Genomic DNA, 15,025 nt, shown 5'->3' on the forward strand with positions numbered 1-15,025 from the left:
ACTCATGTTGAATCAAAGGGATCAAAATGACGGCGCCTAAGGATACTAACGAATATTGCCAGACATATGGAAAGCATCCATCATGCAAGCAGACAAGTATTGCAGAGCAATAAGCTACTAAGGATTTTTGGGGGATCGAATAGTATTTCGATGACCATTGTGAAACACATGAACAACTGGGGGATGAGCGGATACTCGATAAGTGCGACAATTATCCGTAGGGGTATTCAGGTGACAAAGAACAGTAAGGCAGTAAGCTCAAAGGATTATCGAAACAACGACGAGTATTTCGGGGTATCTTGTAATAACAAGACCAACTGGGAATAAAAGTAAGAACGATAGGTGTAAGTATTTATCTATAGGGATTTTTCGATGGTAGGGAATTGCAAAAGCAATGGCACAAAGTTTCAGGAGAACATCGGAGAGTATTATCAGAATCTTCTGTTAAAGTAGTTGATCATCTGTAATGAAGGGCTCTCCGGGAGAAGTGATAACGAGATCCTAATGTTAGATTTTAGCAAAATTCATTTAACCCGAATAGGAGAGATGTCAGAGTCCCAGAGTATAGGTCGGGAAACAAAGATCCTACTACCACCCAATGGCGACGTGGGCCCATGGGCCGCACAACCATGTTAGTAAAACATTTTTCATCGACTAGACTCAACTTCGGCCAAGGAGTGTGGAAGGGGGATTCCTACAGGCAGTTGGCTCTGATACCAACTTGTGACGCCCCCGATTTAATCGTACACTAATCATGCACGCAAATGTGTATGATCAAGATCAGGGACTCACGGGAAGATATCACAACACAACTTTAAAACATAAATAAGTCATACAAGCATCATAATACAAGCCAGGGGCCTCGAGGGCTCGAATACAAGTGCTCGATCATAGACGAGTCAGCGGAAGCAACAATATCTGAGTACAGACATAAGTTAAACAAGTTTGCCTTAAGAAGGCTAGCACAAACTGGGATACAGATCGAAAGAGGCGCAGGCCTCCTGCCTGGGATCCTCCTAAACTACTCCCGGTCGTCAACATCAGCCTGCACGTAGTAGTAGGCACCTCCAGTGTAGTAGTCGTTGTCAACGGTGGCGTCTGGCTCCTGGACTCCAGCATCTGGTTGCGACAACCAGAAAGAAAGGAAAGGGGGAAAAAGGGGGGGAGAAGCAACCGTGAGTACTCATCCAAAGTACTCACAAGCAAGGAACTACACTACATATGCATGGGTATATGTGTAAGGAGGCCATATCGGTGGACTGAACTGCAAAATGCCAGAATAAGAGGGGGATAGCTAGTCCTATCGAAGACTACGCTTCTGGCAGCCTCCGTCTTGCAGCATGTAGAAGAGAGTAGACTGAAGTCCTCCAAGTAGCATCTCTAGTAGCATCGCATAGCATAATCCTACCCGATGATCCTCTCCTCGTCGCCCTGTGGAAAAGCGATCACCGGGTTGTATCTGGCACTTGGAAGGGTGTGTTTTATTAAGTATCCGGTTCTAGTTGTCATAAGGTCAAGGTACAACTCCAAGTCGTCCTGTTACCGAAGATCACGGCTATTCGAATAGATTAACTTCCCTGCAGGGGTGCACCAACTTACCCAACACACTTGATCCCATTTGGCCGGACACACTTTCCTAGGTCATGCCCGGCCTCGGAAGATCAACACGTCACAGCCCCACCTAGGCAAAACAGAGAGGCCAGCACGCCGGTCTAAACCTAAGCGCACAGGGGTCTGGGCCCATCGCCCATAGCACACCTGCACGTTGCGAGGGCGGCCGGAAGCAGACCTAGCCTAGCAGGCATTCCAGTCCAATCCGGCCCGGGCCGCTCCGTCGCTGACGTCTGAAGTGCTTCAGCTGATACCACGACGTCGGGATACCCATAACTACTCCCGCGTAGATGGTTAGTGCGTATAGGCTCGTAGCCAACTCAGATCAAATACCAAGATCTCGTTAAGCGTGTTAAGTATCCGCGAACGCCGAACAGGGCCAGGCCCACCTCTCTCCTAGGCGGTCTCAACCTGCCCTGTCGCTCCGTCACAAAGATCCACACAGAGGGCCGTCGGGACAAAGGTCTCAGCCCCCAATCCGTGAATCACTCGCGGGTACTCTTCGAGCTAACCCGACTTTAATCACCATCTGTATAGTATATATGTATGTATAGTATATACCCGTGATCACCTCCCGAGTGATCACGGCCCAATAGTATAGCAAGGCAGACTGACAAGAATGTAGGGCCAATAATGATAAACTAGCATACTATACTAAGCATCTAGGATTGCGGGTAAGGTATCAATGACTGTAGCAACAATGACAGGCTATGCATCAGAATAGGATTAACGGAAAGCAGTAACATGCTACACTACTCTAATGCAAGCAGTATAGAGGAGAATAGGCGATATCTGGTGATCAAGGGGGGGGGGGGCTTGCCTGGTTGCTCTGGCAAGAAGGACGAGTCACCAACACCGTAGTCGAACTGGGGGTCGCCGGCAGTCTCGGGGTCTATCGGAAAGAAGTAACGGAGAGGGAACACAATAAATAACAGAGCAATCAAGGCATCACAAAGCGTAACAAGACAATACGCGGTGTTCGGTGTGCCCTAACGCGGTAGTAGGTGATACCGGTGAAGGGGGGAAAACATCCGGGAAAGTATTCCCGGTGTTTCGTGTTTTCTGACAGATGAACCGGAGGGGGAAAGTTGCGGGTTTGATATGTTAGGGGTGTGTGGTGGACGAACGGGCTGCGTATCCGGGTTCGTCTCGTTGTTCTGAGCAACTTTCATGTACAAAGTTTTTCCATCCGAGCTACGGTTTATTTTATATTAATTTTTAAAATATTTAAATCATTTTTAGAATTTTAATTAATTTAATTTAATTCAACATTATCCATAAGAGTGTTTGCTGACGTCATCATGACATCAGCATGACATCAGCAGTCAACAGAGGTGTTGACTAGTCAAAATGACGTGTGGGCCCAGTGGGACCCACCTGTCATACACTGTTAGGTTGATTAGGGTTTAGGTTAAACTAATTACTGTTTAAGTAAACCAACTAGTTAATTAGATTAATTAAACATGATTAATTAACTTAATTAATCCACTAATTAATTAACTAAATTAATAATTTATTTTTATTTTTATTTTTTTATTATTTTTATTTTTTTTATTAAAACATTCTGGGGCAGGGCCCCCTTGTTAGTGGCTCAAAGGCCTAGCGGGCGTAACTGGCTGCGGGCACGCGCCCGAGCCCACACGGGATGGGGGCGACGGGCGGCTGTGCAGGCGCTCGCCCGCAGGGAGCGGCGGGACGAGGCCAGAGGCCAAGGCGGCCGCGGTGGCGGAGAGGGCCGCCGCAGCGGACGGCGGACGCAGCGGGAGTGGGATGAGGCCCTGGACGACGGCGGCGACCCGGGCGGACACGACCAGGTGTCGCAGGGTAGAGACGGCGGCGGGCGCAGGTAGCAAGGGGCGACGGGCGTCGTGGCTGCGGCTGGATGGCGCCTAGTCGCGTGCGCGAGGGCGCACGGGAGCGCATGGGCGCGCGCTCTGGGTCGAGCAGGGGCAAACGGGGTGTGGGCCGGTGACGTGCAACAGAGAGGGAAGAAGAGGAGAGGGAGGCCGTGGCCTCACCGGCGTTGCAGAGAAGAGGGTCGGCGAGGCTCGATGGAGCCTTTGGGGAGGAGGATGGGGACGACGACGATGTAGAGGAGGCAGGCCGGCGATGGAGCGCTCCGGCGAGGACGAGCTCCGGGCGCGTCAGGCGTGCGGCGAGGGGCGACGTTGCCCTGAGTGGCTGGTCGGGGAGGATGAGAGGATGGGGCGGCGTCGTGTGGCGGCGGGGCGGTCCGGCGTGTGGCGGGCTGGCGTCGGGGCGCAGGGGGCGACGGGGTTCGTTCCCCCAATCCGATCTGGATCGGGGAGGAGGGGGGAGAGCGAGCGGAGTGGGCGTCGTGCAGGAGGGGGGGAAGTGAGCGAGTGGGGCTAGGGTTTCGGGCATCCAGGGGGGAAGTAGAGGGCGCGGTTGGGCCGGCCTGGTTGGCCCAGAGGCCAGCTGGGCTGTGGCCCAGTGGGGGGGGGGGTTCTTTCTCTCTTTTATTCTTTTTGTTTTTGTTTTCTTTTTTCCTTTTCTTTTATTTATTCCTTTCGGTTTTATTAAATTATTAATTTATTTCAATTTTGAAGAATGTGAGAACAACACCTAAATATGGTATGTTAAAGATACCACTGCCACATTAATTTGGACAACTAAATAAAATAGTTCAATATTTTACAAAATACAAAAGGCATTTAATTACTTTCTTTTGCTGCTGTTTTATTTTCCTTTGAGCATTTAAACTTTTTATAAAAATGTGGTTTCATCACCATAATTACCTATGTATTATTTGGTTCACTCCGAACATTTAAATTTTAATATTTGAAAACTTTTATTGTTTGCTCGATTTTGAATTTGAAATTCGAACTAGGTTCCGAACTAACGCGAGTTTATCCACAGTAACCGAGGTGACATGGCATCATTAGCGGGGATTACTGTAGCTTAATTACCCGGGCGTCACACCAAGGATCAATGGCTCGCCTGATCATCAGATAGGGCGTCAGGTCCGGGGACCTCTTCGTCCCCGACCAACTCTTCGCATTCGGTAGCATCGTGCTACACGCCAACCCAACTGGTCATCTAGACCAAATCGACAACTTCGACCCTGAACACCGGATTCAATTTGGCAATTTGGAGTGCATTGCGGACATACGAGGCGATCTGGCCTTTACTAGATTCACGACCTCTCTCTGCACCCCGATAGGCCTACCTGTGCCCGCTCTGGAGCCTCTCACTAATTTAATCTAGGAATTGGCCTTGGTCCTTCAGCCAACCTTGGGATCGAACAGCTCCACTTCTAGCGGGCGCTAGGAATCCCCTTCTGCCACGCTTGCAATACCCGCCGAAGACCCATTTTTTGGGCCTCGATGCGGAAGCAAGGTTCGGATGCCGAGCGTCACTCTCGATTGAACCCTGTCCTCATGACATGCCTCCAGCCTTGAGCCCTTGCGACGAGTCGGCGATCGGTAGCCACGAATTACCCCTGGCCCAAATCAACTCGCCCTCGAGCCTCAGTATGGAAACATCGCTCAAGGACCGAGGCCCGCTTCGGTCTCCGATGATGGTCCAGTCCTGAGCCCCGAGCTCGTCTCGGCCCTTGAAAACCAAAACCCAGTTAGGGTATAGATTATCCCTCTCCATGCTACGCTGGAGTTCGACCCAGAACTCCCACCGCCCACAAGTCCAGTGACCCTCGCCCTATTAAATGAGGCGCTGGACCGATTCCAAAAGATGGCTATTCAGGAGGACCTGCCCTCAGCTTGCGTTCAACAACCCTTCGAGGCATATACCGGGGAATTTTGCGCCCCACCCACCACCCACTTAGTATCCACTGTCGAGGATTTAATTGACATGCTGGATTATACCTTGAAAAATACCGAATACATGGATGGGGACAATGGAGCCACGACTAACATTGACGCCCCTCCCCCCATTACCGGCCGCTGGACGTCCACGTCCACCTATGATGTCTACATGGTAGACAACCTGAAGGGAGACGATGGCACCCCCAGGAAGAATAACGACAGGCCTAGCAAGGAGCCATCGGAACGCCGCACACAGCACTGCCGCTCCAAGGCGCGTCGAAGCCACACGAGCAACACGGACACCGGAGAAAATGCCACCCCAGATAATGCGGGCAACCTTGACCCTAGCGCCGACAGACAACCACAAGCCAACCATGAGGAGCATGAGGAGCATGAGGATCCACTCGATCCAGAACATCTCGATGACTCCGAACACGCCAATTACCACCCCCTTCAAAAGAGGAGGTGAGTCTGGGCGAGAAAGATTTCATTGTCCCTGAAGACCCGCTGGATCAAGAGTGGTTCAACCGGCAGCTTATCGCCACCGTGCGTAGCCTAAAGAAACAACGACAGAAAATAAAGGCCAAACAGGACACACTCAGTGAGAGGTGGACTAAAGACCTGGACACCAAAGAGGAGTACGGCCACAAGCAATAGACGAAAAGCTACCCGAAGCGGAAGCTACTGCCATAGTTCAATGACAAGGTCGTAGAGCCAGCACCTCCAAGGTACACTCAGGCAGACCAACCTGAGTGCCCCCCTCGAGGACGAGATCAGACAGTTGACCAAGCCGAAACACCTACCACCCACCCTCACCGTCAAGGCAAGGAACCATTACGGTCAAACTATGAGTACGACCTCTACGGGACCTAGATGCTTGGGCAGGCCTAACAAGGTCCATTTAGGGGCCCAAAAGGGACCCTCCCACTAGATGGGACGGATACAAATCCTGGTCAGACCAAAACAATAGATCCCGGGGACTGCAAAAAGATCGGATGGCAGATGACCTCCGGCGCGACGTAGCCCGAGTCAGGGGCGCTGCTCACCCCCTTTGCTTCACAAATAAAGTGATGCAACATGAATTCCCAGAAGGTTTCAAACCTATGAACATTGAGCCCTATGATGGGACAACAGATCCTACAATATGGACCGAAGACTTTCTATTGCACATCCGCATGTCACGAGGAGACGACCTCCATGCCATCAAGTATCTACCATTAAAGCTCGAGGGTCTAGCCAGGCATTGGCTAAACAACCTTCCCAAAGACTCAATATGGTGTTGGGAAGAATTTGAGGAGGCCTTTCAAGCCAACTTTCAGGGCACTTATCTTCGGCCCTTGGGTCGATGATCTGAGCCACATAATCCAGCAGCCTGGCGAGTTAGCTTGGCAATTTTGGAACTAGTTTTTGACCAAGAAAAAACAAATCGTTGACTGCTCGGACTCCGAAGCAATAGCCGCCTTTAAGCATAGTATTCGAGATGAATGGCTAGCATGGTAGTTCGGCCAACACAAGCCGAGAAGGATGGCCGCACTTACCTCCCTGATGACCCGCTTCTACGCCAGAGAGGACAACTGGCTGGCCTATAGGGGCACTGTGACGCCCCCGATTTAATCGTACACTAATCATGCACGCAAACGTGTACGATCAAGATCAGGGACTCACGGGAAGATATCACAACACAACTCTAAAACATAAATAAGTCATACAAGCATCATAATACAAGCCAGGGGCCTCGAGGGCTCGAATACAAGTGCTCGATCATAGACGAGTCAGCGGAAGCAACAATATCTAAGTACAGACATAAGTTAAACAAGTTGCCATAAGATGGCTAGCACAAACTGGGATACAGATCGAAAGAGGCGCAGGCCTCCTGCCTGGGATCCTCCTAACTACTCCTGGTCGTCGTCAGCCTGCACGTAGTAGTAGGCACCTCCAATGTAGTAGTCGTCGTCAACGCTGGCTCCTGGCTCCTGGACTCCAGCATATGGTTGCGACAACCAGAAAGAAAGGAAAGGGGAAAAGGGGGGGAGAAAGCAACCGTGAGTACTCATCCAAAGTACTCGCAAGCAAGGAACTACACTACATATGCATGGGTATATGTGTAAGGAGGCCATATCGGTGGACTGAACTGCAGAATGCCAGAATAAAAGGGGGATAGCTAGTCCTATCGAAGACTACGCTTCTGGCAGCCTCCGCCTCGCAGCACGTAGAAGAGAGTAGATTGAAGTCCTCCAAGTAGCATCTCCAAGTAGCATCTCCAAGTAGCATCGCATAGCATAATCCTACCCAGCGATCCCCTCCTCATATCCCTGAGGGAGAGCGACCACCGGTTGTATCTGGCACTTGGAAGGGTGTGTTTTATTAAGTATCCGGTTCTAGTTGTCATAAGGTCAAGGTACAACTCCAAGTCGTCCTGTTACCGAAGATCACGGCTATTCTAATAGATTAACTTCCCTGCAGGGGTGCACCACATAACCCAACACGCTCGATCCCATTTGGCCGGACACACTTTCCTGGGTCATGCCCAGCCTCGGAAGATCAACACGTCGCAGCCCCACCTAGGCAAAACAGAGAGGCCAGCACGCCGGTCTAAACCTAAGCGCATAGGGGTCTGGGCCCATCGCCCATAGCACACCTGCACGTTGCGAGGGCGGCCGGAAGCAGAACTAGCCCCCTTAATACAAGAGCAGGCTTACGTTCCAATCCGGCGCGCGCCGCTCCATCGCTGACGTCTGAAGTGCTTCGGCTGATACCACGACGCCGGGATACCCATAACTACTCCCGCGTAGATGGTTAGTGCTTATAGGCCAGTAGCCAGACTCAGATCAAATACCAAGATCTCGTTAAGCGTGTTAAGTATCCGCGAATGCCGAACAAGGCCAGGCCCACCTGTCTCCTAGGTGGTCTCAACCTGCCCTGTCGCTCCGCCACAAAGTAACAGTCGAGGGCCGTCGGGAACCCAGGCCCACCTCTACCGGGATGGAGCCACCTGTCCTTTCAGCCCCCTCGTCAGAATCACTTGCGGGTACTCAATGAGCTGACCCGACTTTAGTCACCATCTGTATAGTATGTATGTATGGTATATACCCGTGATCACCTCCCAAGTGATCACGGCCCGATAGTATAGCAAGGCAGACTGACAAGAATGTAGGGCCAATGATGATAAACTAGCATCCTATACTAAGCATTTAGGATTGCAGGTAAGGTATCAACAGATGTAGCGACAATGTCAGGCTATGCATCAGAATAGGATTAACGAAAGCAGTAACATACTACACTACTCTAATGCAAGCAGTATAGAGGAGAATAGGCGATATCTGGTGATCAAGGGGGGGCTTACCTGGTTGCTCTGGCAAGAGAGAGGGGTCGTCAACTCCGTAGTCGAACTGGTCAGCAGCAGCGTCGGTCTCGTAGTCTACCGGAGAGAAGAGGGGGAAGAAATAATGAATACAGAGCAAACAAAGCACCACAAAATATATCAAGGCAATACGCGGTGTTCGGTGTGCCCTAACGCGGTAGTAGGTGATACCAGTGAAGGGGGGAAAACCCCCGGGAAGTATTCCCGGTGTTTCGTGTTTTCGGGCAGAGGAGCCGGAGGGGGAAAGTTGCGGGTTCGATAGGTTAGGGGTGTGTGGCGGACGAACGGACCGCGTATCCGGATTCGTCTCGTCGTTCTGAGTAACTTTCATGTACAAAGTTTTTTCATCCGAGCTACGGTTTATTTTATATTAATTTTAAAAGATTAAAATCATTTTTAGTATTTAGTTAATTATTTTAATTAAACATTATCCAGAACAGTGCACACTGACGTCAGCATGACGTCAGCATGACATCAGCAGTCCACAGGGGTGTTGACTAGTCAAACTGACGTGTGGGCCTCGTTCGTCATTGACTGATTAGGCTAATTAGCAGTTAATTAAGTTAACTACTGTTTAATTAAACTAATTAGCTAATTATGATTAGTTAACTTAATTAATCCCTTAATTAGTTAATTAATTTAATTATTATTATTTATTTAATTATTTTATTATTATTGTTTTTTTAATAAAACGTTCCAGGGTGGGGCCCCTTGTCATAGGCCCCTAGGCCTAACGGGTGCATGGGCGCACGGGCGCCCGATCCGGATGGAGCCCCAGTGGGCGCGGGCGCTGGAAGTGGCCGCCGGCTCGGCAGTGGCCCGTGGGGCTGGAGGCGGGGCAGCACGGTGGAGCGGTGGTGGCGAGGCCGGGCCGCGGCGACTACGGAAATCCAGGGGCGCGGGCACCGGACACAGCCGCGGGGGCGACGGCCACGGCGCGAGCAGGCAGGGGTGGTCACGGTGAGCGCACGGAGAGCGCGGGGTTGCGGGCGCGATGAGTGGGATGGCGAGGCGTGCACGGGGCGCACGCGCGCGGTGGCCGCGGCGACGAGCGTCGGGCGCGCGCGGTGGTGCGTCGAGCAGGGGAGGTTGGTGCGGGTGGCGACGGGGAGACGTGCAGAGTGGGCACAAAGAGGAAGAGGAGGCCGTGGCCTCACCGGCGTTGCAGAGACGAGGGTCGGCGAGGCTCGGTGGATCCTTTGGGGAGGAGGACGGGGACGACGGCAACGTAGAGGGGGAGGTCCGGCGAAGGCGTGGCGGTTCCAGCGAGGGCGCCAGCCTGGTGGCGGGGACGGGAGGCGCCCGCCGAGGTGGGCAGCGGGGCGCTGCCCCGATCCAGTCGAGGGAGGTGAGAGGAGGGGCGCAGAGGAGTCCGGGAGGGGCGGCGGCCTTAGCGGAGCGGCGGCGAAGGGGCGATCCAGGCGGCGTGGGGCGGCGTGGCGGCGGACGAGGGCGAGGTGGAGGCGACGGGTGGCGGCGTCGGGCGGGAGGTTCGTTCCCCTCGATCCGATATGGATCGGGGAGGAGGGGGAAGAGCGACTGGGGGAGGGGGCGAGTGGGGGGAGTGGGTGACTAGGGGAGGGGGTTAGGGTTTCGGGGTGAGGGGCCATATAGGTCAGGCGCGGGGTGGGCCGGTTGGGGCCAGTTGGGCTGGCCAGCAGCTGGGCCGGCCTGGCTAATAGCTGGGCCAGCTGGCCCAGTGGGGGGGTTCTTTTATATTTTTTTTGTTTTGTTTTCTAGTTTTATTTTCTTTTTATTTGTTCCCTTTTTATATGTTTTCTCTAATTTTCAATATACCTTAGTTTTATTAAAATATCAAAGTTGCACCTAATTTAGTATATGTAAATATGCCACAACCACATTTAACTTGGCGCACAAAGTAAAATAGTTTGCGATGGTTTATTATTATAAAAGCTTTTAAATATTTGTTTTTGCTACTGCTTTGTTCATTTTAGAGTACTTAAATATTTTATAAAAGTGAGAATTATCCACCACAATTACCTATGCATTATTTGGTTCACTTCGAACATTTAGTTTTTATATTAGAAAACTTTTATTATTTGCCTTTATTTTAAATTTGAAATTTGAACTGGGTTTTGAACTGACGCAAGTTTATCAACAGTAACCGAGGTGATGTGGCATCATTAGTAGATGGTTGCTGTAGCTTAATTATCCGGGCGTCACAATTCTCCTCCACTACAAGAAATCTTGTCCCGAGATTTAAGAGGGGAGTAAGGGGGGAAGGTTTGGTAACGAATATAGCGGGTCTTCTCATCCTGGCTTGCTCTTCTCGAAGAGGTCAATCCAGTATATTGATGCCTTCATACTTCTGCTTCAGGTCAAAATGATGAAGTCGTCATCCTTTCTTCGGGATCTTCATCGTACTTACGAAAAGGATATGGGGGAAGACTCGGGAAGGGCGGGCCTTACCAGGTTGACTATCTAGTACATAACTCAAGGAATGGGGTAGGAAGTAACTCTCGAATTGAACTTAAGAAAATATCGAGAGTAAAGTAAGAAGGTACCATGAGAAGTTTCAAACGGATAGGCCATTGTTTGATGTCTGAAACAACATGCGAAAGGGGTCCAGAGCAATGAGATTGAGTATTGCGTCTGCCACCAAAATAGATCACTTGGGGCGGTGGCCCGTGAATTACATACGAGGCCGCACGCGAGGAACAACCTTGGGAAGAGGGGGTGCAGGAGAGTCAGTTTTCGATCCTGTGGAACTGTGGGTTATGGGCCCACCATGTGGTTGAAAGTAGGAAGGGGGCCGACATTTTGCACGGTCATGATAGTAAGGCGTGTCAAAGGGTAGCCTGTCAGATATGTCGGCAACAACATCGATACCAAGGGCGAGGGACGAAGAGAACCATTTCCTGCTCGTTGAACGAGGCGGACCAATAGGCAAAGTTCTCGTCCATCGGTGGCTACCGGAATGTCATCAAAATAGTAACAGGGTTACACCAGACAGGAAGGTACACCGAGGTGTTTACCTAAGCAGGGGATTACCACTGCTCGGTTAAGTAGTTTACAAGAAATTTTGAACAAAACAACGGGAAGGAAGATGTGCTGAAAACACGTATATCAGGGGTATATCCCTCCCCAGGACAAGCAGAGCAAGATATCCATGACGGGATATTATGTAGAAAACTCTTTAGGTAGGGGAGAGAATTTTCATGACATTGCCCATACAACGGTGTTTGGGTAATTGAGCAAGAAACAGTTAGCATTGGGCTTCAAATGGTCTTGTTGAAAATCGGAGTACCATAGACATGCTTCGAGATAGCCTTGACATGGTCATCAGGTGAAGATCAGACTTTGGAAACACGAAGGATTCATCAGGAATAACTTGTAGATTAAGTCTTACAGTTTCCTCATGGAAGAATGGATAACCTTGTTGGAAAGGAATCTATAACAACATGGCCTCCGGCCAGGTGTGCTAGGCACGACAGCACCTTACCGGGTCACATAAATACCATTCTTATAACTCTTGGAAATATGTTCCAACCATCATATCTGACCGAGATTCAGATCCGATTGGTGTCAGGATACCTCAGACTTAGGATATCTGAGAAGAAAAGATGTAACGCAAGTTGACGAGATGACATTGTAAGATTCTCGGGGAAATGAACTATGTAGTGATTTCCGTTATCAGGAGTCCATCATTAACCCAAGGAGAGGACAAGGAGGTGTCTGGTGAACTCAACGGCAATTCACCAAGATTCCCAAAAGATAGATGTCCACAATTAAGTGAACAAGGAGATAACATTGGTCAGATCAAATGATATAAGGAAATATGCTCTAGGAAAACATACACAATTAAATATTGGTTGAAAGGTGCGCCCGAAATATGGGTTGGGTTGCACGACCAATGTCAGAATGGTGATTCAATAGTCAATAGCCTAAGAATGAACTTCCGACCATTAACTTCAAAAAAAATTAGGGTTGCTAGAAGGAAAGAATCCAAACAACACCGTTCACTTGTTGGAATTAACACGGGGACCAAGAAAGAATGGTGATGGTGAGAAGTATTTCTATGTCAAGAATTCTCAAGAGGTGGAACAAATCTCAGAACATTCTTGACATAAAGGATGGTAATACTCCAAGGTAAAGAAGAACAACTGCTGGATAGCAAGGAACTCAAGGTATAACACCAAACATGAACAAGCTTGTGTTGGTGGGAGGGCAATAAAGTGGTCGACGATAATACAATTCATCGAGGGCAAGGATGGTATTTCTCATCATGAATTCAATTGATATCCTGGATGAGCTCAGAATGTTGATGATCACGACACCTTTGTCGCGAGAGTTCATGAAGATGTAATCGATCGGTGATGACATCAAGTCAAGTAATGATGAAGTGAAAGGTTATTGGAACCAAAGGTACGACACAAACTCGAAACCAAGCTTGTTGTTCAAGGCGAATTGATATGACGATTAGGATCGACGTAAGGTTAGTTCATCGTCGAAAATTGGTGCTCCGAGAATAAGGACCAGGTAGCACCGTTAGAATCGTCACGACAATGATATAGCCAAACAGGCTAGGAATGGCGTGATCGGGTACAAACTCATACTTATAGAAGCTTACTGAAGAGTTGTTGAACCGTAGAGCGGACTCGGTTCAGTTATCGGTGTCTTTGAGTGTTCAATAACTCCGAGCCCATGAAAAATTGTAATCGGTGAGTATGTAGTACTTGATGAAGAACTCATAAGAAATTATGCAGTTCCAAGATAATCTCGAGATACCAGGTGGTAATACTCGATGACAGATCAAACTAGAAGTTGGACTGGGGTATTGCTCTATAGAAGACAAGTGCTTAAACTTGCACAGGACATGATATTTAAAGGAGAACATGGTTAGAACCACGATTGCAAAAAGGCCAGATCTCAGATATAAGATGAACTTATACCAAGGGAATAATTGATTTTAAAAGAAACTTCGATGAGAAGATGTACATCGTGTCCATGGGCATGAACGCAAAGTTCAAGGTCGACTCCCACTTCTCCAATGCACAACCTTTCATTCACTTCTCGCGCTCAATGAAGTTGTAGTTTTGAAATTTTATCTGGCAAAATACCAGAAGAGTACGACTCGTGAAAACTTTCGAGTTCACACCTATTAAGGAAGGCATAGGTTCAACCCATTGGGGCATCTTAGAATCATATACCAAATCTTCAGAAGTAATTAACTCAAGCTCAAAGGCAGAGCATGGTTGAGAAAGCAGAGGATACAATTTACCAAAGGCATTATGTATCAGAGGAAAGGCTCACAAGGTTATTGAATATGAAGGGCGTTGTCAGATAAAATCCAACAAAGGATCTGGTGGTCCACAAGGGATCTGACGTGAGCATCGGTACTCAACTAGAGGAAGAAGATTGCAAGGAGATCAGATTATAGAAACAACTGACTAACTCAATTGTCAAATGCAAAGGAATTATGATTTCCAAATCAAGGGATCAGAAGCAATGCTCTGAGTAGGGATGGATAAGTTGAATAGCCTTAGGGTACAATCAATGACAATTGGATTGGTCGAGAACCAATTCCAGTTAAAAGAATGGCAGCTTAGCCGGAGAAGTAATTTATAAGGATCAATGATGATTGCGTGCATTCGCAAACATATTGAGTCAACAGACTCAAAATGATAATGACAAGGAATGTCATTAAGACTATGAGACTTATGGGATTAACCATAATGCGAGCAAACAAGAATTTCAAGAGCCAAAGGCTCCAGAGGATTTTCGGAAGATCGAATAGTATTTTGAAGACTTTTGTGAAACTCATGAACAACTGGGGATGAGCGGATACTTGACAAGTGCGGCGATTTATTTGAAGGGGTATTCATGTGGCAAAGAACTGCTAGGCAGTAGGCACAAAGTATTCTCGGAACAATAGAGAAAACTTCGGGGTATCCTGTAATAACAAGATCAATGGGGGATGATCGTATGAATGGCAAGTGTAAGTAGTTTTCCATACGGATTTATCGGTGGTCGGGAATAGCAAAAGTGATGGGCACAAAGTCTCATGAGAATATCAAAGAGTATCTCCGAAATCTTCTGGTGCAGTCGGTGATCAACTGGACTGGAGGGCCTCTCCGGGAGAAAGTATTTTCGAGAACCTAAAGTTAGATACTAGTAAAAATCGTTTAACCCCGAATAGAAGAGCGTTCAGAATCCCAGAGTAAAGGTCGAGGAGTAAAAGATCCTAATACCACCCAATGGCGACGTGGGCCCGTAAGGCACACAGCCAAGTTAGTAAAAGTTTTTG

This window comes from Triticum aestivum, chromosome 7B (genome assembly GCF_018294505.1).
Source record: "Triticum aestivum cultivar Chinese Spring chromosome 7B, IWGSC CS RefSeq v2.1, whole genome shotgun sequence".
Taxonomy (NCBI): Eukaryota; Viridiplantae; Streptophyta; class Magnoliopsida; order Poales; family Poaceae; genus Triticum; species Triticum aestivum.